This window comes from Ailuropoda melanoleuca, chromosome 1 (assembly GCF_002007445.2).
Source record: "Ailuropoda melanoleuca isolate Jingjing chromosome 1, ASM200744v2, whole genome shotgun sequence".
Classification (NCBI taxonomy): Eukaryota; Metazoa; Chordata; class Mammalia; order Carnivora; family Ursidae; genus Ailuropoda; species Ailuropoda melanoleuca.
This window is the reverse complement of record NC_048218.1, coordinates 127,996,253-128,023,905: the sequence shown is the minus strand read 5'-3', so window position 1 is coordinate 128,023,905 and position 27,653 is coordinate 127,996,253. Positions and strand designations below refer to the sequence as shown.

The following is a 27,653-nucleotide window of genomic DNA, read 5'->3' as shown; positions in this document are numbered from 1 at the left end:
GCCTGCCTCACTCTCCTCCCCTCTCATGCTCTCCCTCTCAAATAAAAACAACAATAACAACAACAACAACAAAAAATACCAACAGCATTTTTCACAAAACTAGATCAAATAATACTAAAATTTGTATGGAACCACCAAAGAGCCCAAACAGCCAAAGCAATCTTGAAAAAGAAGAACAAAACTGAAGGTATCACAATCCCAGATTTCAAGATAAACTACAAAGCTGTAGCAATCAAAACAATATGGTACTAGCACAAAAACAGACACATAGATCAATGGAACAGAATAGAGACCCCAAAATAACCCACATTTACAGGTCAATTAATCTATGGCAAAAGAGTGCTTGCTTTGGCAGCACATACACTAATCTATGTCAAAGAAGGCAAGAATACACAATGAGGAAAAGACAGTCTTTTCAATAAACGGTTCTGGAAAAACTGGACAGATAGTTACATACAAAGGAATGAAGCTGGACTACTTTCTAACACCATACACAAAAATAATCAAAATGGATTAAAGACCTAAACACGAGCCCTGAAACCATAAAAATCCTAGAAGAGAACACAGACAGTAATGTCTCTGACATCAGCCATAGCGATATTTTTCTAGATATGTTTCCTAAGGTAAGGAAAACAAAAGCAAAAACAAACTACTGGGACATATCAAAATAAAAAGCTTTTGCATAGCAAAGGAAATCATCAAGAAAACAAAAAGACAACCTTGTCTTTTTGAGAAGATACTTGCAAATGATATATCCAATAAGGGGTTACTATCCAAAAATATAAAGAACTGATACAACTGAATACCAAACAAATAATCTCATTTAAAAATGGGCAGGGGCGCCTAGGTGGCTCAGGCGTTAAGCATCTGCCTTCCGCTCAGGGTGTGATCCCAGGATCCTGGGATAGAGCCCTGTATCAGGCTCTCTGCTCTGCTGGGAGCCTGCTTTTTCCTCTCCCACTCCTCCTGCTTGTGTTTCCTCTCTTGGTGGCTGTCTCTCTCTCTGTCAAGTAAATAAATAAAATCTTTAAAAAAAATAAAAATAAAAAATAAAAATGGGCAAAGGACCTGAATAGATACTTTTCCAAAGAAGACCAATGGTCAACAGACACATGAAAAGATGCTCAACATCACTCATCATCAGGGAAATGCAAATCAAAATCACAATGAGATTTTACCTCACACCTGTTAGAATGGCTAAAATCGAGAAGACAAGAAACAAGTATTGGTGAGGATGTGGAGGAAAAGGAACCCTTGTGCCTTGTTGGTGGGAATGTGAATTAGTGTAGCCACTGTGGAAAACAGTTTGGAGGTTCCTCAAAAAATTAAAAATAGAAATACCATGTCCAATAATTCCACTATTGGGTATTTACCCAGGGAAAATAGAAATACTAACTCAAAAAGATAATATGCACCCTTATGTTTATGGCAGCATTATTTACAATAGCTAAGACATGGAAGCAACCTAGGTGTCCATCAATAGATGAATGGATAAGGAAAATGCGGTATATGTATACAATGGAATATTATACAGCCATAAAGAATGAGATTATGTCATTTGCAACAGCATGGATAGACTTAGAGGGTTTTATGTTAAGTGAAATAAGTCAGACTAAGAAAGACAAATACCATACAATTCCACTCATAAATGGAATCTAAAAAAAAATGAATAAACAAACAAAAAACAGAATCAGAACTATAAATACAGAGAACAAACTGATGGTTGCCAGTGAGGAATTGGGCAAAATGGGTGAGGGGGAAAGGGAAATACGGGACTCTGGTTATGGAATGAGTAAGTCACATGAATAAAAAGCAGAACATATGGAATATAGTCAGTGATATTGTAATAGTGATGTAATGGGACAGATGGTATCTCTACTTCTGGTGAACATAGCATAATGTATAAACTTGTCAAATCACTAAGCTGTACACCTGAAACTAATGTAACTGTGTGTGCCAACTATACTAAAAAAAAAAATCTCAAAATATTTAGGATGAAAATTCACCCCCTTACCCTCAAAAAATAAGACTACAAACTCTAAAATGTTTTATGACTGTGACAAAGCTGATGAAAGCTCTAATAAAGGACAGGATATCTAACCTAGTTAATTAATCATAAAAAATTAGGACAGTATTAGTATATTCTTGTAAAACAATCTGCAGAAGTATATACAAGGGTTACTTTGGAGAAAACAAGTTTTTAATTATTTTTTCTGTTACAGAAATAATGTATTATGAGAATTTAAAAATATACAAAAGGATTAGTGTGAAAATAAAATTACTCATATTCATATCCAGGAGAGATAATCATTATTAACACTTTAGCAAACTATATTCTAGCTTTTTAAATTAATTCATGAATATAAAGTTTCTAGAAAATTATTTGCCTAGGGGTGCCTGGGTGTCTTCGTCTGTTAAGCATCTGCTCTGGGCTCAGGTCAAGATCTCAGGGTCCTGGGATCAAGTACCACGTCAGGCTCCTTGCTCAGCAGGGAAACTGCTTGTCCCTCTGCCTCTGTTCTTCCCCCTGCATATGCTCGCTCCCAAATAAATAAATAAAATCTTTAAACAAAAAGAAACTCACCTACAAAGCAGGTTTCTATTCCTTTATATTCAATATTTATTATAAATAGTTCCTACATCATTAAATATTTTTAGAACAAGATTGTAAAAAGGTAAATAATGTTCCAGTGTATAACTACAGCATAGTTTCTTTAAACTATTATACTGCTGTTGGAATTGTATTTGTTTCTATTTTTTAAATATTTTAAATAATGAAGTATATAAATCTCTGACCATTTCTTTAATTTTTTCCCAGCTTTACTGAGATATAACTGACACATAACACTGCATAAATTTAAGGTGTACAACATGTTGATTTGAAACATTTATACATTGCAAAATGATTACCATGATAGCATTAGCTAACACCTCCATTCTGTCATATAATTACCATTTCTTTTTTATGGTGAGAACATTTAAGATCTACTCTCTTGGCAACATTCAAGTATATGATACAGTTTTGTTAGCTGTCATTACTATGCTGTACATTAGATCTTCAGAACTGGTTTATTTTATAACTAGAAGTTTGTTTCCTTTGGTCTATATTTCCTCATTTCCTCTACCCGTCGACCTGTGGTAATTACCAGGCCACTCTGTTTCTCTGAGGTAGACGTTTTGTGTATATCTTATATTTTAAGATGGATTTCTAGGACTGGGATAAGGAAATTCAGGGCATAAACATGAAGGCCATAATTCCAAACGGCATATAAAGAAAGGTAGATTTGTCCACCAGTGTACCAGAGAACACCCATCCCACAATACTCCTGGTGGCACTGAGCATTATTAGTCTACAGTTTTCATTCTAAAAGTGTCATGTTACTTTTAATTTCCATCCCACTGATTATTAGTAGTAGGATAATTTGGATGTTTGTTGGTTACATTTTTCAGTTTTGGGAATTAACTATTCATGTCCTTGCCCATTTTGTTATGGGTTTTAAAGTTTTTCTAACCAATTCACAAGAACTATTTAAATGCGAAGGCTATTAACTCTTTACTATATATTTCTTACCAATATTTTCTATGCAGTTTATAATTAGTCCTTTACTATATTTATGTTTTTTATTAAAAAAATTTAAATTTTCATGTACTCAAATCTTTCAATCAGTTCCCTTCTGATTTTTTCCAATTTTCCATGCTTGGAAGCTCTTGCCCCTTTTTTAAACTCAGTTAATAGATATGTACATGCATTTTCTCCTGGGATTTTTTTCTATTCATCTGGAATTTATTTTGGCATATGGACAGTCAGTGGAGATTTAAATTTATTTTTCTCATTTATTAAAAAAATTTCCTTACATATTTTATTGAATAATTTTTTATCAACTTTATTATAGAATCTTTCCTATATTATGTTTTCAATATATATCACAGTTATTTCCTGAATTATCTACACATTTCCATTGATGTGAAAGGCTTCAATAAATTTCTACACTAAAAACTTTCCACAATAAACTCAATTATATGGATAGGGTAGTCAGGGAATTGGGAATAATTTTTTTTTTATGATTTCTGACTTTAATAGAAATAAACAGTGCTTATATTAGCCATAATTAAATTATACTCATGAAGTGAAAATGCACAGTGAAACTTTCAAAATCTGTAGATTATGCTTATTTCTACTTGTTAAACATCCACTGACTCAGATAATTTTAGGCAATAATTCCTATGGCAATTTGAGAAGACATACTTATCAGCTGAGCATTTATGTGGGTAAAGTGTAACGAATTTTAGGAATATATAATAATTCTGAGCCTTCTTGTCTGACAATAGTGAAACAAGGGTGCCTGGGTGGTGCAGTCCACCAACTCTTGGTTTTGGCTCAGATCATGATCTTGGGATCATGGGATCAAGTCCTGCTTTGGGCTCTGACTTCAGTGTGGAGTCTGCTTAGGATTCCCTGCCCCTCTCCCCCCCCCTCCTTTCTAGTTCTCCCTCTCAAATAAATAAATATTTTTAAAAAATAATAAATAAATAAATAAATAAATAAAAATACTGAAAGAGAATCTGAAATTAAGATATGAGGTATAATATGGGGGGGCTAAAAACGGGAAGATGGAGAGAACACCTCTGGTATGAAGGGCTGGACTGTCACCCACTTCCTTTGCATTATACGCATTATCAAGAAATTGAAAACCAACAAGCATGAAGAGAAGATCCTAAAAGCTCCCAGGTAAAGAAAATACACTTTCAAAATAAGAATAAAATTGCATCATTTTCATGTTCTCAATTATAGTACGGAAAGCTTTCAAAATTTTCAGAGAGTATTATTTTTAATCTGGAATTCTATTTCTAGCCAATCTATCATCAAATGTAAGGAATCAAACATTGCACTTCCCAGCTATACTCTCTCAGGAAGCAATTGAGAAAGTGCCCTAGGAAAAATAACAGTAAATTAAGAAAGAGAAGAAACAATTAAAAGTGAAAAGTTGTTCAAGAAGGAAGAAATCACAGTACACCATTTGGTTCTGCAGTGAATAATATTTATATATTTATATCATTGATATTTATATCATTGATTGAAATATTTATATCATTGATTGAAACACTGATGACTGATTTTATTTAAAAATGTGATATATTTATATTAAGAGGATATGGGGATGAAGTTGTGTGTCAGAGGTTAATGGCATAATAGAAGTATATCTTCTTCTACCACAATATGAAGACTTGGTTTAATATATTATTAAAAAATATGGATAATGATAGCAGAAGCAGTGGCTAAAATGATGACAATAGCTTACTCTGGGAGTGTTTCTGGAAGGAGCAGAGAGGGAAGCCTTCTTTTTTATTATGAGCCTTTTCTTATTATATAATATTTATTTTTTAATTTATTTTCAAATACTTTATTTGAGAGAGAGAAAGCATGAGTGGGGGGGAGGGGCAGAGGCAGAAGGAGAAGCAGACTCCCTGCTGATCAGGGAGCCTGATGTGGGGCTCAATCCCAGGACCCTGAGATTATGACCCTGAGCCGAAGGCAGATGCTTAATCGACCAAGCCACCCAGGAGCCTCTTATTATATGATATTTAAAACATTTTTTTCAAAAACAGAATTTAATTTAAAAAGAAATGAATATCAAAGGAAAAAGAAGGAAGGACATAATAAAGATTAAGGAAGATACGAATAAAAAAGAGAACAGAAAAATAATAGAGAAAATCAATGAAGCCAAAAGTTGGTTCACTGAAAAGAACAANTGTTCCCTCTCTAGCTGGCTGTCTCTATCTCTGTCGAATAAATAAATAAATAAAATCTTTAAAAAAAATAAAATAAAAAAAAATTTAAAAAAAAGAAATGAATATCAAAGGAAAAAGAAGGAAGGACATAATAAAGATTAAGGAAGATACGAATAAAAAAGAGAACAGAAAAATAATAGANAAAATCAATGAAGCCAAAAGTTGGTTCACTGAAAAGAACAACAAAATTGACAAATCATTTGCTAGACTAAAAGGAAGGAAGGAAGGAAGGAAGAAAGGAAGAAAGAAAGGAAAAGAAAAAATCAATTTACCAAAATCAGGAATGAAATAGGGGACATCTACTATATTAATTTTGCAGAAATAAGAAGGATTTTAAAGAAATACTATGAATAGTTAATACCCACAAACTAGATAACCAAGACGAAATAGACAAATTTCTAGAAAGATATAAAGTACTAAAACTGATTCGATAAGAATTGAAAACCTGAATAGACCTATAACAAGCAAACAGATTGAATTAGTAAAAAAACAACTTGCCACAAAGAAAATCTCAGGTCCAGATGGCTTCAATGGTGAATTCTATAAAATATTTAAAGAAGAATTAACACCAATTCTTCACAAATGCTTCTAAAATATAGATGAGGCAGAGAACATTTTCCAACACTTTCTAGGAGGCCAGCATACCAAAGCTAGGCAAATACATCACAGAAACAAAAACTATACAAATACCACTTAATGAATATAGACTCAAAACCTATCAGCAAAATATTAGCAGATTGGAATCCACCAACATATTAAAAAGATTATTTACTATAACCAAGCAGGATTTAACCCAGAAATGTAAGGTTGGTTCAACATACAAAAATCAATCAATGTAATATACCATGTTAATAGAATACAGGGTGGAAAAAAACACACACGATTATATCATTAGATGCAGTAAGATCATTTGACAGCTTCTAATATCATTTCATAATAAAAACAAAGCCCCTCAACAAACTAGGAATATAAGGAACAACTTCAAACTGATAAATGCCATCTACAAAAAACTGACAACTAAAAGCATACTTATTGGAGAAAATGAAAATTTTCCTTCTAATATTATGAACAAAACAAGAATGCCACTTTTATTCAACGTTGGAGGTTCTAGCCAGGGATATCAGTCAAGAAAAAGAAATACAAGGCATCCATATTGAAAAGGAAGAAGTAAAAAAATCTCTATTTGACACAATAATGGCATAATGACATAATCTTGTGTACAGAAAATATTAAAGAATCTACAAGAAAATTATTAGAGCTAATTAACAAATCCAGCAAGGTTACAGAATAAAAGACCAATATACAAAAATAAGTTGTTTTTCTATACACTATCAATGAATAAGGTGGAAATAAAATTAAGAAAACAATTCCATTCACAATAGCATCAAAAAGAATAAGGTTTTTAGGCATAAAGTTAGCCAAATAAGAGCAAGAATTGTACATGGCAAAATACAAAACACTGTTGAAGAAACTAAAAGAAGTCTAAATAAGTGGAAAGAAATCTCATGTTCATAAGTCAAAAACTTAATATTGTTAAGATGTCAATAATATCAAAATAGACCTACAGATTCAACACAGTACTTATCAAAGTCTTAAGCATTTCCTAGAAATGCACAATCTGATCATAAAATTCAAACAGAAATGAAAGGAGGTAAGGAAGTCAAAATGATCTTGATAATGAATAACAAAGTTGGAGGATTTGTACTTCTTGATATAAACTTAGAATAACTATAAACTTACAGTAATCAAGACTGTGATATTGACAGAACAAACAGATCCGTGGAACAGAACTGAGAGTCCAAAAACAGGCTTTCACATGTGGTCAATTACTTTTTGACAAAGGAGCCAGGACAATTCAATGAGGAAAGAGGTCTTTTCAACAAATGGTGCTCTGACATGTAAAAGAATGAAGATGGGGGTAATTCCCACAATACTCGGTGAGAAGAGGAGCAGCGGCTGCGTGGGCTGTGCCCAGCAGTGTGCCTCTTCCTGCTCTCCACACTGGCCTTGGCTGCTCACTGGCTGTAGAAAATGGTGAAAGAAACCACTTACTATATGACGTTGTGGGGGGTCAAACCCAACGGTCCCCAGGAAGAAGTGGAAAGGCTTACAGGAGACTGGACTTGAAGTACCACCCTGCTAAGAATCCAAATGAAGGAGAGTTTAAACAGATTTTTCAAGCTTATGAAGTACTCTGTGATACAAAGAAAAGGGAATCATATGACAAAGGAGGAGAACAAGCAATTAAAGAAGGTAGAGCTCGGGGTGGCTTTGGCTCCCTGATGGACATCTCTGGTATTTTTGGAGAAGGAGGAAGGTTGCAGAGAGAAAGGAGAGGTAAAAAGGTTGTGCATCAGTTCTCAGTAAGCTTAGGAGACTTATATAATGGTGCAACAAGAAAACTAGCTCTGCAAAAGAATGTGATTCATGACAAATGTGAAGGCCAAGGTGGTAAGGAAGGAGGGGTAGAATGTTGTACCAATTGCCAAGGTACTGGAATGCAAATAAGAATTCATCAGAGAGGACCTGGAACGGTTCTGCAAACTCTGTGTGAATGGGGTTCCAGAGCCATGGGGAACGAATCAGTCCTAAAGATAGATGTAAAAGCTGCAATGGAAGGAAGATAGTTGGAGAGAAGAAGATTCTAGAAGTTCATATTGACGAAGACAGAAAGATGGCCAGAAGATAACATTCCATAGTGAAGGAGACCAACAACCAGGACTGGCTCCCGGAGATATTATCATTGTTCTAGATCAGAAGGACCATGCTGTTTTTACTTGGTGAGGAGAAGACCTTTTCATGTGTATGGACATACAGCTGGTGGAAGCACTGTATGGCTTTCAAAAGCCAACATCTACTCTTGACAACAGAACCATCCTCATCACCTCTCATCCATGTCAGATGGTCAAGCATGGGGATATCAAGTATGTGTTAATGAAGTCATGTCAATTTATCGTAGACCATGTGAAAAGAGTGGCCTAATCATCAAATTTAAGGTAAACTTTCCTGGGAATGGCTGTCTCTCTCGTGATAAACTCTCTTTGCTGGAAGAACTTCTCCCTTAGAGGGAGGAAGTAGAAGAGACTGATGAAATGGACGAGGTAGAGCTGGTGGACTTTGATCCAAATTGGGAAAGATGGCGCCATTACAGTGAAGAAGCATCTGACGATGATGAACATCATCCAGGGGGTGGGGTTCAGCGTCAGACCTCTCAATGGGGCCAGTGAATAACACTGCTGGCATTTCATATGTGGCAGTGAATGAGGGAAGGACCATAATCATAGCTCACTACCTGCTATTGTTTTTGATTTAATATTCAACTACAGTAGTGTTCTAAAAGTTAAATGAAGAATAAACTCAAATAGGAAAGCTCTGACTTTGCCCTCTATGTATCATGACTTTAGTGTGCAAAGTAAGATTAATACTTGTAAAAACTACTTTAAAAAAAATCTCCCCTAGCATTTGTTAGGCCAAGCCCTGTCACTGATTTCAGCTCTAGGTACATGAAACAGCTTAGACTGAAATGCTAGGTGTTACGTATTGACTTCAGTGTATGACCCTTAATTGTTTGTTTGTTATTTAAGTAAGCTCTACACCCAGCATGGGGCTTGAACCCATGACCCTGAGTCACACCCTCCACTGACTGGGCCAGCCAGGTGCCCCTACGACTCTTAATTGTTGAGCTATGAAGTTAAAACTTGTATTTAACTGGCAGTAGATGACGAACTTAATTTGTACAGAAGTGCTGGTCTGCAGTTATATTAAGTGGGATTCATTGTGATGCCTCTGCAGTCATTCTCTTGCCTCACCTTTTACTTGGAGATGGACTGGCCTGTGGTAACAGTGATAGGATACCTTTCTGAAGACGTTTAGCATGATATGCTGCTGCTTGAGGGCTTGCACTTGTAGAACTGCATTCCCTTCTGCTGTGTTTTCTCTTTTCTTTTTTTTTTTTAAAGACTATTTATTTATTTGACAGGGAGAGAGAGAGAGAGAGCACAAGCAGGAGGAGCTCCCCCACTGAGCAGGGAGCCTGATGTGGGGCACCATCCCAGGACCCTGGAATCATGACCTGAGCCGAAGGCAGATGCTTAACTGACTGAGCCACCCAGGTGTCCCTATCTTTTTCTTTTTAATGTGTGTGTGTGTGTATCCCGCTTACCTTTTTTTTTTTTCCCTTCTGTTTGGACCACAATAAGCTTCAGGGTAGTGACTTTGGAAGCAGGGTAACTTAGAGTGAAGAGACATGGAGAAGTAATTTGTATGTATGAGATGGAAAGGTATTTTTTAGGTATGTTATAGGCTTACTTCCATTTTATTTATGCTCTGAAGTAACTAGAATTTAATGTTGGTAGGATAACAAATTATGATGAATAGCTTTAACTGTATGTTTAAAAGTCATGTTCACAAGCTTAAAATCTGGATATCAGAATTAAGAAATTCTTGAAATGTATAAGTGTCTCCTTAATATACTAATTACAAAGCATAAAAACAAAAAAGAATGAAGTTGGACCCCTACTTCACACCAAATACAAAAATTAATTTGACATGGAACACAGACCAAAATGTAATAACTAAAATTATAAAACTCTTAAAAGATAAGAGGTAAATCTTCATGACCTTGTGTTTGGCAATGCTTTCTTAAACACAACATGAAAAACACAAGCAAAAAAAGAAAAATAAACTAGACTTTAAAATATTAAAATTTTTGTGAAACAAAGGATACTATCAATAAAGTAAAAACCCATAGAATGGGAGAAAATATTTGCAAATCGTGTATCTGATAAGAGACTTGCATCCAGTATGTGTATATGTATATATGTTTGTATGTACATATATACATATATATCTCATATATAAAAATCAAAACAATAAAAGATAAATAACCCAATTTAAAAATGGACAAAGGATTTGAATAAACATTTATCCAGAGAAGACATATGAATAGCAGATAAGCACATGGAAAGATGCTCGACATCATCCCTTATTTGGGAAATACAAATAAAACTCACAGTGAGATATTACTAGACTTATACCAGGAGGCTAAAACAAAAAGATAGAAATAATAAGTGTTGATGAAGATGTGGAGAAACTGAAAACTCAGATATTCCTGGTGAGATGTAAAAGGCTGTAGCCAGTTTGGAAAATCAGGCAATTCCTCAAAATGTTCAACATCGAGTTACTGAATGACCTAACGACTCCATTTCTAAATGTAAACCCAAGAGATTTTAAAACAAAAGTTCACACACATACACGAAATGTATACAAATGGTCCTAAGAGCATTATTCGTAATAGGCCAAAGTGGAAACAGCCCCAAACATCCATCAGACGATTGATGCCTAAATTAAAACATGGTACATCCATACATGGGAGTATCATTCAGCCATAAATAGGGATGAAGTACTGTTCACGCTACTCATGTGGACCTTTCAAGGATGAACCTTGAAAACAAGCTAACTTTAAAAAGTCAGCCATTAAGAGGCTACATGTTGTATGATTCCATTTGACACGTCCAGAATAGGCAAATCCATAGAGATAGGAAGTTGATGGGTGGCTGTCAGAGGATGGGGAAATGGGGACTAATTGCTCATGTGTGCAAGGTGTCCTTTGGGGGTGATGAAAATGTTCTGAAATTTTTGAGGATGATTGTACAACCCTGAATTATACTAAAAAACACTTAAATTGTATACTTTAAAGGGGTGAATTCATATGACATGTGAATTATACCTCAATGAAGCTGCTATTAAAAAATAAAATTGAAATATATTCTAGAAGGCTGTAGATAAGCTAATAGTATATAGATATACAATCATTATTAAGGATGGTCAGGAATGTTTGGGGGTTATCTCTGTCTTCTTTCAAATGATGCTATAATGGACAGAAAGAAGTGCTTTGTTGCTCGAAACATACAGAGAAAGAGCTAATTTAGTATTTCTTTAATGCTGCCATCCTTCAATGCTTCATTAAGAAGAATTGTAGTAGGTGGCCCAAGGAAACTATAAAGCCTCAAACTGCAACCAAATTTCAATTAAACCAAAGTTCAATTTCTGCATATTATATGCAACTCTGAGCCCAGGGAGTGAATAATCTTTCTTTTGCAACGTATAAGTAGTGCTTCTCTTACCTGCCTCAGGACACATTTAGATGAAAGAAAACACATTAAATTATTGATGTAATGATTAATTGAAAGTCCCCTTAAATTATCTAGCATATTTATAGCAACGTCCTTTGGCCCTGTGCAGGCAAAACTACAACTCTTACAAGTATGTTCAAAATCAGTGATGTGTACCTTTCTTTCTTCTTCTTTTTTTAAGATGAATTACAGTATTGAAGGAAGCAGAATGAATGCTTAGCATGTTACCTGGATAAAGGCTGACTTTTTCTGTGCCTCCTCACATAGAACTACACTCCTTTCACTCAATACAGAACCATATTTAGACTGAATCTCCTTAGTGTTTCAAGTAAATTCCAGTGCTGCCCGTGGTGCTAGACAGAGGGTCCAGGTGGGATTTCTGGTGATATCATCAGTTCTGTCACTAGCGAGTCTGATCTTGGGATACTAACATGTGCAAGAAGAACCACTGACTAGCTTGGTAAAACAGTGGCTCCTGTGAAGCCTATGTAACTCACTGCCAAGGCAGTCCCATCTTCAGGGAACTAAAAGGCGATGGGAGGTAAGAATGGAGTGGCCTGATAACAGGTAGGACAAGTGAACATCTTGCTAGACAGATAATATTTTTATTTTAAGGGTATTTAAAAGGTTGATTCTAAGCCATCTTGACTAGAAATCAATCCACCTAGAAACTGGAAACATAAAAATATACAGCATGCCAGGCGCTAACCCCAATCAATTACTTCAGAATCTTGGTCCAGGGCTTGGGTACACATGATTCTACTTGTAGCCAGACTTAAAAAACTACTGGTCTGAGCAGATACGTAGTTATACGTTCTTCCCTGAGTCTTCACCATCCCTCTTTGTAACTTAATCTACTCCCGTAACAAACACCATCATCAATAAGTTACTTTATTCCTTCTTTCTCCAGCTAAAGACTCTTTAGAAAGAATTAAAATTTATCCCACAGACTCTGGCAAGGGATTGCCCCTCATTTCCCCTTGAATTTTCACTGTCTTTGGTAGATGAGAAACATATGTATATTTAACTCACAACAACAACAGTCAGAGTAATTTTTCAGTGAAGTAGGATTCCCATTAACCTAAAGGGATGCTGGATGAAATGGTACATTTTCAGAGTTGTCTCTGGTACAGTCACTCACAAACTGGTGTGCAGGCAGCATTTCTCAACCTCAGCACCAGGACATTTGAGATGGATAATTCTTTACAATAGGTGGATGTCCTGTGCATCAGAATGTTTAGCCGCATCCCTGGTCTCTAACCTCTAGATGCCAGGTATGACAACAAGAAATGTCTCCAGACATTGTCAAATGTGCCCTGGGAGCAGAGGTAAAATTGCCCCTGGTTGAGAATCTCTGGTGTATAGTTTTGTAAGAACTTAGCCCCATATCAAAATTACAATATTTACACTAAACCTTCTGTTTACCACATTGAATATCGTTCATTTTGACATTTATATGATGAAAAATATTTCAAATTTGGCTCAGGTCTAGGAGCATAATTATATATAATATCTCCTAACGCCAAGTAGCATTTTCTATTGAAGTCAATTTCTACAGCACAGTCATAACTGGCTTCCTGCATTGCTCCAGGCAAAAGAGAAAAATAAGATCTGACACACACACATTCTGCAGTAGATGTCTGTATAAATGGCCCTTGCTGGCTCAAGCTAAGACTCAGTTTTAGGAAAGTTGTTTTGTCTGATTCACATTTTCTGTGAGTTTACTCTTTGACTAACACAGCCCTTAGGGTTGGGGAAATTGAAGTGTCTTGTATTTTTCTTTAGAAGGCCTTTCTTGGAATTTAACATGATATTGTTAGAGAAAACCCAGTATGGATAAGTGGGAGTGAATGAAAATATAAGGTATAAACATCAAAGTTCAAAAAGAGCATACCAGGGATTCCCTAACAGAACAAAGAAGATTAAGCCAATTAATCAGAAAATTAGGTATTTTAGAGTTGAATTACTTGCTTCATGATTTTTCTTTCTACCCTTTGCTGGGAAGACATGAACAAATCATCTAATTTCAGAAACTTAGCTAAAAGAAAGCCTTTATTGCAAACAAAGGCAGAGACAGTGTAGCTGAAAGTAAAAAGTCATGGAAAATGAATATTTTAAAATTCCTTTGGAATTACAAGGCACAGCCCCCTGACTAATAGTACAGAAATGATGGCCCAGGATTACAATTTTTGCCCCAGTAAATACACACTATTTGCATTACATTTGGGATAAAGTAGCAAAAAGAAAGACCATTTTGACACACCTTGGCACTTATAATGTCATTCTTTGCCTTCCTGTGAATATTCCATTTTTGTTCAATGCTAAAGAAATCACATTTTCATTTTTTTGTAGTTCATTATGGCTCATTGCTGTAGCAACTGCCAAACCAGTCAATTTGTATAAATAATAGAACAAGCTTCCATTGTCTCTCATCTGACACAGTGCCAACTAGTCGGTCTACCTTTTCCAAGAGGGAAATCATGTTTTTAAACTCTTTATCTAATTTTAATGTCCCTGGGGTTATACACAGTAAATTCTTTCGGAACCCTGAACTGAGAGTACGTATTCAAGTACTTATTCCTTTAAATTAGGTCATATAAAGACTACTGATTCCCATGTTGCCATTAGATAAAGAACAAAACCCTATGTAAGTATTTGAAAGCCCAAGTGAATTTGTTTTCCTTCTGATTTTTTAAAACAGTGGCACTTCAGTGACCTTGGTTTTTCTAAATTACTCATCTCCCAGCACATCAATTAATGTTTGCCTAATTCAGATTTCTGGAATCAATCATGCTTCCCTGAAGAAGTAAAAATGTCTATGTGCTTCCTGTTTGACAACTTTAACTCTCAGCTTGGTTTTTGTCTTTCAGCAACAGCAGTGAGTAGAAGAAATACAATCTTCTTACTCTGCATATAATTCATAGCACCCCAAATTTACAAAACAGATCACAGCATCCGAAATTTACAAAACAGAAATATTCAGTGGTTAAATAAGGTGAAGGTCTATACGAGTGAGTGGGTACACAGCTATAAGGCCATGCTCACATACCTATAGGGTAGGACCTACGTGCCTAAAATTCTTAGAGATTTATTCCTTTGAATAGTAATTCATCTCTCTTAACGAGCCCTTTTGCTGCTTCAAAAGTGTTATTTGCTGATGATTTTAGATTTACGGAGAAGTTGCCAAGACAGTACAAGAGAGTTTCCATATACCCTTCACTCAACTTCCTCTAATGGTAACTCCTCACATAACCACGGTACATTTGTTAATACTAAAGAATTAACGTTCAGATTTTACCAGTTTTTCTGATGATGTCCTCCCCCCACCCCACAAGTATCCAATCCAGGGCACTACATTACATTTAGTAAGATTCCTTTTATAAACACAAAAATTTCCAGGCAGTGTAATTTATTAAATTACCAACCAACCCTATTATGAACTCATTTATTACATCAATCTTCTTCTGGAAGGAAAAGATAAGGGCAGCATAAAAATCCTGGGCATGTGAGGGAATATAAAGGAATTGTGAAGGGAAGGAAATGCTGCCAAGATAGGAGGTAACAAATCAAAGCCAGAAGACATGCAATTTTGCCTGGGGCAGGCCCTGTGCAGCTACGTGTAATTAGCTTCCTCAATTACTACATCTGACAAACTAATTTTCATCTGAGAGAAAACAACAAATCATTAATTATGGTAATAAGTCACGGATTAAAATCTTTGTGTGTGGATTCTACATGCTCTGTGATCCGTGCCCTTGGTCAGCCGCCATCTTGCTTCCTCAGCCTCTCCAGCACCTGACTCCTGGGAATTCTGTGTGCAGACATCTCCGATGCCCAGCCCTGGACAGCACTACTCACTGACACTGAACCAACTCTGCTAGGGGATATACCTCTTTGTGATGCCTTTAGTGGCGACAGTCTTGTTCTGATAGCTACTTGAAAGCAAAGATGTATTTTTAGAAGAGGCAAAGTATTGTGATAAAGAGCACGGACTTTGTAGTTAAACTTGGGTTCAAATCTTAGCTGTCACTTAATAGTCCTGATCTTAGTCGAATCAAATAACCTCCCCAAGCCTCAGTTCACTCATCTGTAAAACAGGGGCAACAACAGGACCTAGCTATTTTTGATAAGGGGCTTGAATGAGATCATCTCCGTGACTATGTGCTTGACATATTAGTCATCCCTGACACCCATAAGGTCAATCTTATCTTTGTTCTTAAACCAATCCTAGAGTCAGGAAGGACAAAGGACATTGTATCAGTCCTGCCATCCAGGGAAGTTTAGAATTTACCTGCTTCATCTGATGGAGGATCTCGGGGGTCAGCCATGATTCTTGAGAACCTGTGTTGGTTCTATATCTTCTTTACTGCCAGGCCAACCTGGGATCCTTTTCTCACATGAACGTCCCTAAGGCTCTTCTTTTCTCCCTTCCACATTGTTTCAGTGGACTTCAGACTTATACCTAGGCACCTGCTAACAAGACCTCCTGGTTACAAGGCCAAGCACTATTCGAGGCACTCAGGATAAGCATAAAGTAGTGAACAAAAGATGTTTTATGTCCTCAAGAAGTTTACACTATAGTTAGCCACAGCTGGAGTTCTAGATACAAACCACCCTTTCTCTAGGTTGACTGTGTTGGCTGCCCGGATTTGTCACTGGGCTCCAAGTAAGGGAAATTCCAACATCAGTCTTCCTTGGCCTGAAGTGTCTCCTGCCTTGGCCAGAGCCTCTAGCCATTCTCTGCTGTAGGCTCAAGTTTGTGAGCATTGGTGTCAGACCCATCACCTCCTCTCTACTTGCTTTTCACAAGTTGGGGACTGCTGCTGACCACCACGCCTAGTAACAGAGTTGCACTTTACAAGAGCAATAAGAACATCCATGAGGTTATAACCTTACTAGTAATAATAAACTAAAACAGTGTCAGAATTACCTACCTTAGGTAACTGATTTAGAGATTCAAATACTTTGGACTTCCAGGTCTTTTGACACTTGAGTAGGAAACTCATGGGGAATCATACAGCAAGTAATAGTCCTAGTTTCAAATCCTGCATTGTCTATCAATAATATGCATTTTTGTATGTGTAGATCTGGTTAAAACAGAAGCAATCATATTTAGAACAATGGCAAGCTTATATTGTTCCACAAGCTGTGCCTCTGTGGGGAGAGGACCAGTGCTTCTGGAGTACATGCAGCTCCATCTGTATTCCTTCATCACCTATTACACTTACAGTATGAGGCCTGCTTTCAGTTCCTCTGACCACCTAACCATTTCCTACCACAGGACATTTGCATGTGCTGTGCAATTACCTTTAAGGGAATTTTCTTCCACAGACCAACGTATAGTCAACCCTGAGGTCTCATCTTAAATGCCTTCCTCAGAGAGGCTCTTGGTCAGTTCACTGTTTAGATAGAAGGAAAAGTTGTTTGTTCATGAAATTTAAGTAAGAAAACAAAGGTAAGAGCAACAGGAGAGATCAGTAACTTTCACAAATTCAGAAGGAAAAAAGTAAACGAGTTACTATATTCGAAATTTAGCAACAGGTTCTTGAAAAACTTTTTAGAGGGGAAAAAAGAAACAAAAATGATCAAGTGCTAAAAATTACCACTTTCAGTAACAAAATCTAATTAAGACACGATCAAATAAACTGAAATTGATATTTACTTTGCATGATTCTATGCATATATTTCTGAAAGGTATATGAGGGCATTCAAATATGAACTGTACAAAGAGAAATTGCTAGTTAAAGGATAACTACTATAGGCGCCTGGCTGGCTCAGTCGGTAGAGCATGCAACTCTTGATCTCAGGGTTGTGAGTTTGAGCCCCATGTTGGATGTAGAGATTACTTAAAAAAATAAAAAATAAATAAATAAAAAGCTTTTATAAAAAAAAAAGAATTACTATCATAAAACAAATGCCAACCCTTTAATTGGTCTTTTTTTTAATTTGGATTTTCATACATTGAATTTAGTCTGACCAAGGTTCATGAGAGTTTAAATTAATTTAAATACAGGCATGCTATAAAAGTCACATAAATTCAAGATACCCAAATGTGAAATTTTGAAAAGCATTCTGTTTAGTAGCAAAGGATAATATTAGCACTGTGCATTAAATCCCTAGGAAAATAAACAAGGCTTCTAAGTACCAATATAATTACAAGACTCCTTATGAAATCAGAGCGCTGGTTCCATTTATAGACTCGGATTGACTTCAGGGATAGGTATGCAACAACAACTGAAATATCCAAACAGGGATTTTAAAAGTGTACCTTTCGTATAAAGTAAAGATACAAGAACTCCTCCAACGTTGTTTTATTAAAACAAAAACAAAGCCTTGGAAATAACTGCAGTCACAATAGAAAACTATTTTTAAAATGCTAGCATTTTTTATTTTTTAAAAAGATTTTTTATTTATTTATTTGGGGGGGGGAGAAGGAGCAGGGGGGAGAGGCAGAGGGAGAGGGAGCAGCCAACTCCCCGCTGAGCAGGCAGCCCGATGTGGGGCTCGATCCCAGGACCCTGAGAGCATGACCTGAGCCAAAGGCAGACAGTTAACTGGATGAGCCACCCAGATGCCCCTAGCATTTTTAAAAATGACATAAATGAACAGTATTTTTAACTAGATAATATATAATAATCCTATAATGCATTATTTTCATATTTCCAATTAATATGTAGGATGAACATTTCCAGGACCTGTTTCCAAGTGCATTTAAATTTGGCCAAAATGCAATCATTCACACAGATACATAAAAGACAAAGTTTTAAATCTCTCTCATGGGTCAAAAATAAGCTCCCTTTTCCCTAAAACCCTTTCTAGTTTTATGATGGCAATGCTAAAAATAATCCGTATCTTTGTTCCTTCTCAAGCTCACACTTTATAAACACATTCCCATTTGCTGCCTTTCACCTGCCATCTCATTAAGGCATTTATCTTTTGTTCACACTAATGTACTCACAATGATAATGATTAAAACACTCTAATACATCCAGTGCTTTCAAACACATCGTCACTCTTTACTTGTTTAATTAATTGCCTTCACTTAATGCTTCTTCATAGGCTAGGTGTCTTTAATTTACTTAGCATTCTTTCCTTATATAATAAATTCATAGAGGTTGGGAATCACACGATTAACACAGGATTAGATAATAAGACAGCTGACTGGAGGGAGGATAATGGAAAACTTTTGAGACTAACACTATGACTGCCTACCGCTCCAATGGCTGATTCAACAAATACTCTTTGGTACCTTCTAGAAAGTATGAGGCTTTATGTTATGTTCTATGGGGGATAGATGCCCAAACCATGTTATCAAATTTCTTAGAGGTTGCAGTTCGATATCTAGCTTCCAAGGCTAGGAGGAACTTAGAGAAATACAGGATTTTCCAGGCACTTCTGCAAATTATAATGGGTGAAGATCATTATGAGACTTGGTGACAACCTTGGCTCTTACGTTTCCAGAACAACAGAAATTGGCAAGGTTATAGATCTTAGGATGCTGTCATTTTTTTCTTCTGCTCCTCTCCTAGCAACAGATGCAGTTACAGGAAATGCTTAAGAAATTGGGGTTCGTTAGCTATTTTAAAGGTGGAAGCTTTTCTAAGGGTGGAAGTTGCGCCCAAAAATATCTCAAGGCTATGAAAACCACTGAGAATCTTTGAGTTCTGTGTTTAAGATCTTCAAATGATGTATAATCGGAAAGGAGACCTCCATCATATAATTAGCTTCACCTTCACTCCCGCTGAGGGAGACAGAATCTATCACACCCATTTATTTCCCCTTCTTGTAGGGGAAAAAAATTCCTACTGTTGGAATATTTTTAAAGTGTTCATATCTTTATCTTTGAGACTTGTATTTGCTTATTGACAATTTCATAAAAGTTGATTCTGTTTGAAGAGAAAGGTTATTTCAAGGACATATGAGAATTATTCTAAGTTATATCTAATGTAACGAATCATGATTGATAACAAAGCCAAAATATTAATGAGGAGAAATCTCAAATTTCATCTGAAGTTGCTGGACATCTTTTCTATTTCAAACAGGATGACAGTAGATAGTAGTCTGAAAAGAAACCCGTAATTTACGCTCTAAATCTCTGACAAATTAGGAGTAATGTCTGTTACACTATGCAGGTCACAGACTGTCAGGTAAGCATTTCTCACTGTGTGGCAGCGACAATGCATATATTAGCTATGTAAATGTGAGACCTACACACAATTTCCAGGTTAGAATATGTTTAAAGAATATGGTCATAAATAATGCATAGTAATACCAAGCCTGATTTCTGCAATGTCTGGGCATCCACAAATTATTCATAAGGAATAAGAAGCAAATCTTTTAGACAGATCTAATGAACTAATACATGATATCACTAAGAAATGATGTAGACTATAATAATAGGTTATTTCTTGCTAACAAATGAAACTCCTAAGTCTTAAATATTAGTTACAAAAATTAGTCAGGAAACAGCCTGCCCAACTTAGGCAGTGCAGGGTGTATTTCATGATGTATGTTCTTCTCGTTCTTTTATTAAACATCACATCCAGCCAAGATATTTTTAATTTGGGGGAGTGATCATGGATGATCAAGATGAGCAACACTGCTGGTCAAGAGGTCTGGCAGGGACTTGCCTCCCGTGAAAGAATTTAAAAGTGCTACCGAGGTATCTCATACCTATATTCCTTCAGGTTGAGTAAAATAATACCTCAGTGTCAAGAAACAATTCAAAATCTACAAAAAAGAAAACTGGACTCTACTCTCAGTTTTGCCACTAATAGTCTAGGTGGATGAACCCGGGCAGGTCATATAACCTGTCTAAGCACCAGATTCTTCATCTGTAAAAGGGACACAATAGCTGGCCTGTCTATCTCAAGGCTGGGTGAGTATCAATTAAGACAACAGATGCGCAAGTGTTTTGTGAGAGGTAGAAGGCTCAATGCACAGAGAGAATTAAAATCTAATCTCAAGAGCCAATGCTTTTTAAACCAACTTTAGATTCCTGAATGTGCGGGGCACATGAGTGCAATTGAGGGGCGTGTATACCTATGAAAGCACACGAAAGTCTGGTGTTGCCAACTCTCAGATCTGTAAAACTATAAAAGTCCCAAATCCTCCTGAATACTCCAGTCAACTTCCATTTATTCAGATTTTAGTCTAAGAGAAGATTTTAGTCTTCTATTAGCCAATGGTCTGATGATGGTTTGATCTTGGGGGGTGTGAGGTTGTTGACACTTTCCTAGACCACAGGCTCTTTTAACTTATCAAGAGGTGCTTTCACTGGTTACATACCCACTTTAAAAAAAAAGAATAAGCTGGGGCGCCTGGGTGGCACAGTGGTTAGGCGTCTGCCTTCGGCTCCAGGGCGTGATCACGACGTTATGGGATCGAGCCCCACATCAGGCTCCTCCACTAGGAGCCTGCTTCTTCCTCTCCCACTCCCCCTGNTGTGATCACGACGTTATGGGATCGAGCCCCACATCAGGCTCCTCCACTAGAAGCCTGCTTCTTCCTCTCCCACTCCCCCTGCTTGTGTTCCCTCTCTCGCTGGCTGTCTCTATCTCTGTCAAATGAATAAATAAATAAAATCTTAAAAAAAAAAGAATAAGCCAAAATGATTGGTTTATACTTACGGGACATGTGGCATATGGTCACAGGGAGAGCAAGGAGGGTCTAAAAAGGACAATGGAATGCTTTCCCAACAGCCTTTTTTTTTTCATAATAATATTTTTATTATATTATGTTACTCACCATACAGTACATCCCTGGTTTTTGATGTAAAATTCGATGATTCATTAGTTGTGTATAATACCCAGTGCACCATGCAATACGTGCCCTCCCAACAGCCTTTCTTATCAGGTATTCCATGGGAGTGAACACTGACCCACTATGGTTTAAAAAACATTATTATTTTTAGCTAAGTAAAGAAAATATACGGAAGAGAAAATGTAGATTTTGAGTTGCTAAGTAAGGAGGAACCAAGGTTCTATACCTTCAGGGAGTTTTTACCCATCTTAAAAAAAAAAGTCCTACTTATTAATAAGGAATATATATTGTGTATTTTTAGAGAAATTTAAGTAAAATCAAGCTTAATTTTCCAGATGAGAAGGTCACAGTACTATAATATGTATTCAAAAATAGAGAAAAAAACCAAACATTTTCTTAACATCTGAGGTAAGTGCTAGCTAACTGCTCTAACTATAAGTACTGGAGACAGGGAAGAGGAGACTTAATTTAGTCATGGTTAAAGCAATTAGCCTTGGTACTGAGGGGAAATGGAGCTCCCTATAAGTACTTTCTTACAGACAATCATAAAATATAAGTTGCCTCTCTCACATTCTAAAAGAAGAGAAAAAACAAACAGCAAGCTGAGTAACTGTCAGGAGAATCTGAAAAATGGATTTTCTATTTTAAAAAAACAAAACCCAAAAATCAATGCCATCTTTTTCTTGGCCTTAAAAATCAAGTACCACTACAACCAAATCCTTAAGAGTCAGTATAATCTCTTCAGGATAGATGGAGTCAATAAAAGTATCTCCTCCTTAGTATCCTAACATCCAAGCTCATTCATTCACTTAACAAGTATTTCTCAACACCTGCCATGTTACAGGCTCCATGCAAGTGCTGGAGACAAGAAGACAAATAACACACAGCTTTCAAGTGAATGACCACACAGACTAATGGCACAGGAAACACATGAGATGGCAATTGTAATGGAAGGACGTATGTTCAATAGCAGCACAAAAAGAAAGAAAAAGAAAGAAAGAAAGAAAGAAAGAAAGAAAGAAAGAAAGAAAGAAAGAAAGAAAGAAAGAAAAAGAAAAGAAAAAGAAAGAGAGAGGGAGGGAGGGAGGGAGGAAGAAAGGACTTCTAATTCAAATGGGGAGACTGAGAGGCCATATCTGAGCTGAGTTTTCACTGAGAAGTCGTTTAACTGAGAAGTTTAACTGAGAAGTCATCAGGTTTTAAAGTTGGTGGAATGAATGCAAATATCAACTTCCACTCTTTCCTGAAACCTCACTAAAATACAGTAAAGGGTCTTTTAAAAAGGCATAAGCCCAAAGAGCCAAGAGGACAGGAGAAATGACATTGAGATCAAAATCTGGGAAACTGGAAAGCAGATGGGTGAGTCACAACTAACCCAGCACACACGGAAACACTGAGTCCTACGCCAGCAGTAGGGTAGGCTGAGAGAGAGACTTAGAAATTCCAAGTACTGGATGCCTTTTGAAGTGAGGATGACGATGAGACAGAAAACAGAGACTCTTTGTTGAGGTCTATTTAAGAAGCTTTCCTTAAGAGCTCTTCCCCCTAATTCTGTGAAGCTTAGTAAGGCCTTTCTCATAACAGCCAAAGATTGGAGGTTTATTCTCCAGAGACACCAGTCACTTTTGAGAGCAGCACACAAGGAACAAGTGAAAGTTTACAGACTGAATGAGCCACCCCAAACTTTCTTTCTACTCTTGGATCCTATAAATCTGGAAACTAGGTTTCCACCCTCCATCAGGATATTGGAAAATGCTTTTTGGAGACTCTATCTTGCCTAAGGGAAAAACCTAAAGATACTAAAATCTTTGACCTTGCAGGGAATCAATCAAATCAGATCAACCTACAGTGAAGCCAATCACCACCCTCTTTCATTACCCCCTCACTTCCCCTACTAGACATCCAGGTGGCTTTGCAGGATACTACAGAAAAAGATTGCGACTTTTGAGGAAATTCTCTGTTAAGAAAGAGAGAGCAAAACAAATAGGCAAGAAAAAAATAAAGAAAACAGAGATTATACAGAGATACAAAGAAAAAATGGTGCTGTTAAAATATTTCTATTAAAAAAGGACTATCCAAAAGGAAAAAATGTATTAGAAATTTGAAATGTTATAACAGAGCTGAAAGACAATACAGGATTTGGAAGATAAAGCTGAGGAAATCATTCAAAAGGTAGAGCAAAAAGACAGAGACTATAGGAGCAAAAAGAAAAAGAAAACTAGAGGGTCTTATTCAGAGTATCTAATGTCATGATGGAGGCATTTCAGAATGAGAATAGAGAAAATGATGGGAATGGGAAAAATCCTCAGTGAAATAATTCAATATAATTTCCTAGACCTAAAGAACATGAGTTTATAGACAGAGGATCCCAGTGAGTTTCTAGGACAGCAGATAAAACAGAACCATAACAATATGTATCATTGCAAAATTCCACAAACGCTACAAATTTATACAGAACAAAAGTTTTCCTAGGAAGTGTCAAGAATATAAATGACTTTGGTCCTATCAAGCTATTCTGGAGGCTGGAAGGCACTGGAGTATGGCCTTCCAATTCCAACTTAGAATTCTACACACAGTCAACCTATTAATCAAGACATTTTCAGACCAATAAAGTCTAAAAACTTTTTTTTCCACTCAGAAAGGTACCAGAGGATGTTGACTTTCAAACAGCAGCAGCAACAATGCCAAATACAGGGGTGTGGTTGCAGGGACTACATTAAACAAAAGGAATATGTAAACTAAAGGAAACTGGAGATCCAAAGCAGGAGCAAGGGAGAGGGAAATCCCAGCGTACCAGCCACGCAGCAGGCCTGGGCAACAGGCAGTCCGGATTCCAATAGGCCAGAGGGCGCCAGGAACATTTCCTTCAAGAGGTTCAAACAGATGGAAAACTTAGTGGGTTTGAATGTGTGAAGAGAAAGTTTACACAAGTAGGGAAGAAACACATACTTAGAAAATAAAACAAATGAAAAAACAAGGAAATTATTAATTCCCGGGAAAACAAAAAGCCCAGAAAAGAAAAGAAAAAACAGTGCCATGTATGACTCAGCTGTGAATGGAAATGACGTAATCAATATTATACAGTGTTAAAATTGTCCAACCAAAATCACAAAAATAACGGTCTAGCCTTCCATTCGGGAAACTCAATAGATAATGCCTAAAATAGGAAAACCAAGATCGGGCAAAATAAGCACGATATATAGAGAGCCGGTGGAACATTCTGAAAGAATCAGCTAACAGAGGAGCCCCGTTGTGAGGACGAACAGCAGAAACACAGCAGGTGATGTGCGACATTCATGAATTCTTGGATGAGCAAAAACAGACTTATATTTTTTTAAGACACTGAAAGTCAGGTTTTCTCTTGTGTGTAGGTAGAACCTATTCCTAAGTGATACAAATTCTAGGAAGCAGACCTTCCAGTTGATACTGTTTACAGAAATGCTCTTCTTTTAGTAAATTCTTAATCTCACCATTTATACGAAAAGGAACTACTTTGATTATCCTGCTGTTACCAACCACCCTCCTCCCGTGATTTTCCCCTTCCGAGGCACCCTATTCCCCAACACTGCTTGTGTGCTTTCTTTCCCCTCTGCTGACATGCCTGGGGTGTCATCTGCTCTCACGCATGCATGTACTCTGCCCTTTGCCCCGAGTGTTATGAAATCAATTACTTATTACACTACTAAGTAATGTCATTTCCTCTCATCCTTTTGTCACTCAGGCCTCAAAAGCAATAGCTCATCCATCTCCTTTTCAAGCAAGGTCCAACTAAGTAGGTCTTAAAATCATCAGGACCTCAAGCTAGGTCTAATCAACTGGAACCAGAGGAAGGAGGAAAAGACATTTGTGTCAGTTTCTTGCATATGCTAGAATTATTTTCTTTGGCAGAAACATGTCACATTCTTTCTTTGTGACAGTCAGCAGAGCCGATCACAGGGCTACACAGCGGGCTGGTGACGAGGCTCGACAACCTGGCAATCTCACCATTATCCCAGAGCCCTGGTCGCAACACTGCTGGAGCCAGATTACCCTTCTCACCAGGAGAAACACTCACATCTTCTGCATGGATTACACCGCGCTCACACTGGTTCAAAGAATCATTATCAGTCATTGTAGCAATAGTAACAACAATACCAGCAAAATTCTTTAGGACAGTTAAAGTTTCCTTTCTAGAAAACCCATATATAAATATACCTTGAATTCTATTTTGTGGAATTGTTTGCTTCTAAACAAGCAAGAGACTGACTTTCCTTGTTGTATATTAAGTTGTCATATTTCCCCTTTCTTGGACTGGACTAATAAGCAAAGATAACCAAGCCCATTCTCCCAAAGTTAATTGAGCATTTTTTAAGTTATTAACTGAAAGAAAATTTTAAGGTTTAAAATAAAAACTATTTTGACTCAGCATTAATGTCCACTTCTTCTATTTTTTAAGACCTTATGCCTAAAAACGATTTAAAAAATAAATTATAGATATTAATTCATCTTTAACTACTTAAAGAATGTACAAGGATTTCAAACTCGAAGTAACGGTTCTTTCCTTATACCTCTCTCAGTATTACTCTCTAAAATATATCCCGCTTGTGGGGCAACAATAGAAACCAATCATACCTAAATAAAAATAAATTGCATTTATCTGAAAAATGGTTTAGTGTAGAGCAACCTATTATTTTTACCTGGTATATAAAGTCATACGGAAGGGCCTGGGTTTAATCACAAGAGGTACTGTAAAACACATTTGTGACATCCTCTAACCTAACTCACTCCTCCATGAGAGATTGGTACATCTTATGAATTAAACATAAGTCCTGATTTATGTTCAGTTATCCCTCATATCAAAAACTACAGTAGCAGAGCTGTGTCACTGTGAATTCATTTAACGATATTGATGAGACAGGTGGCACAGAGATTGCAAAGTAACCGCCAGTGTATAGCACAGACCTATAAATCACTTCTGCAGAGTGTGTGAGCAATAAATAACCAGTCATTAATTCACTGTAAGTTATGCTAAGAAGCTCAAACTACATGCGTACCAGATTGTAAATAAACGCCTCTGGTACAATATTTGAAACAGGCAATGTTTAGCATTAAAACAATTTTATAAGAGCAAAAATTCATTGAGCAGATTTAATTCATTGTGGATCTCCCCTGGCGGACATAAACCAACACAGAATTTTTTTTTTTTAAATCAACTCCCTAAACTTCTTTAATCCAGAAGGAAACACATATCAGTTATTAAATCCAATGGAACTTTTTTTTTTTAGGTCTGAAATTATGAAGCTATCCAGTAAGTGATATAATGATTCTGCCATAAAGCCCTTGAATAAGCTTATAGCATTTCTGTGAAGAATAAGCTAGTGAGAACGAGGCTATTTATTCAAATGGTTTGTCTTGCTGCATCCACAGGACCAGCAGAAAATAGGTAGCTACGGCCACAGCCATTTGCTCTCCAATGTAAATCAAAAAACATTTAAGTTCAAGTGACCTGCACTAAGCTACGGTTACCACTACCCGTTACCACCTAGTGAGCGCCCCCTAATCACACTTTCTCCCCAGGCCCTCAGAAACGGAGTCCCTCAAGTGGCCCAGGGTGACACCGTCTGACCCTATCTGTCCCTTCTGAGCCTCCTGTAGATCCCAGGCCACACACCTGTCTGCCCCCCCCACCCCTTATTCTGAGTCCTGCCTCTGCCACATGCTTGCGGAAGAGTCTTTCTAACAAATCCATTTCCAGATTAATTCTTCCCAGGAAATCAATGGGCAATTTAATGGGAACTGTTGGAAGAGCAACCTAACTAAAGTCGTAACTCAGAAGATGAGAACCTCGTGTACTACTTCCGACGGGTAAGGGACATATTTTAAGGGAAAGGGGGCCTTTTACTGTAGCTTGTTGCTGGCTGGCACTGATTTTCCTGGGCTGGAGGGTATTTGCATACAATATGACAAACTCTAATCTTTTCTTTTTCT

The 27,653-nt window shown here is 36.8% G+C and overlaps 1 protein-coding gene and 1 pseudogene across 2 annotated transcripts in view; one reads left to right on the top strand and one right to left on the bottom strand.

Annotated features, from left to right (window-relative positions):
* RELN (reelin) overlaps nucleotides 1-27,653 on the bottom strand; it is a 489,518-nt gene that overhangs the window by 305,366 nt on the left and 156,499 nt on the right. The window lies entirely within an intron of this gene.
* On the top strand, nucleotides 7,822-9,054 carry LOC100464273 (annotated as a pseudogene).